This window comes from Acyrthosiphon pisum, chromosome A3, assembly GCF_005508785.2.
Source record: "Acyrthosiphon pisum isolate AL4f chromosome A3, pea_aphid_22Mar2018_4r6ur, whole genome shotgun sequence".
Taxonomy (NCBI): Eukaryota; Metazoa; Arthropoda; class Insecta; order Hemiptera; family Aphididae; genus Acyrthosiphon; species Acyrthosiphon pisum.
This window is the reverse complement of record NC_042496.1, coordinates 10,711,533-10,712,820: the sequence shown is the minus strand read 5'-3', so window position 1 is coordinate 10,712,820 and position 1,288 is coordinate 10,711,533.

Below are 1,288 nucleotides of genomic sequence, written 5' to 3'. Positions count from 1 at the left end.
TGATCCGTTTGAAATTCAAATTTTTACGACATTGGATATTCACTCGATTTTTCATGTAGCGATTTCCTTATTTGTTGTAATTCAAAAACGAATAACTGCAGATACATGAAAATTTTACTGAATGTTTATATTAGCATTTCCTATACACCATACAATTTTGAAAATATTTTGACTCTTTTTGAGCTGTTTACGGACATTTTCAGTTTTCAATTTTTTTAGTTTTTTTTTCTATAAATATCAATAAAGTTTTATCTGTTGGGCGAAAAAGTGTAACAATTTAATACAAGGCTCCTGATATATTGTTACAATAGCAGTTGAAAAATATCAAAAATACATAGGCACAATTTTTTTTTATAAGCATTTAAAGATCGAATTTTTACAAAATTTATCAAATTTTAATTTGAATAATTATTTTGTAGTTAAAAATTTATAAAATGTTCAACTTTTGTATCTAAGAATTGAAAATTTAGGACAAGATTCCACGTAAGTAATTTATTCTGTTACCAAAAAATCTAAAAAATACATTTACACAGTTTATTTTTATAGTAATTTTAAGTTCAAATTTGGACGAAATTACATATTAAAAACCTAGAATAACTATTTTAGTTATTTTGTTGTGATTGTATAATATTATTCGTGGGCATACTTGAAACTTCTAAAGTATACTATTATGATAGTATCATGGTTTGTTGTTGATGTCTAACGCGTTATAAGTACCTAATAGATATTGTGATATGATTAATTTGGAATTTATTATAGGTAGGTACCTATTATATTATGTCAATTTTTTTTTAATACCATATATAATATTATGTCTTATACCTAGACTGACATACTGTCTCAGCTCAGAATCGTTTTTCTTATACAATGATATTATATCATTGAATTCAAATTTAATACCATCCATTATACAGTGACCCACTTGTAATCTACTGTACAGCAGAGCGACATCCACTTACCCACCTTTTTTTTAATTTCAACTGAAAAACTGAGTCAATAATTATTGTATCACGTAACCTGAAGTAGTAGCTTTTATTCTGTCAGAACTCATGGATAAACCAAAGGAATCTTGAAGGAATGTTGCAAGTTGTTGTCCAAATGGCTGTTAAAGTCTCCACTGAGTATCATTGGTAAAATATGAAAATCGCACGGTATGGTACAAGTACATATAGCCATATAGGTAATGAATAACATCGATGAATTATATACGAAAAACGGTTCTGAGTGGAGACGGTGAGCGTATGATATAGTATATTATATTTAAATTTTCATCGGTAATGAATTATAT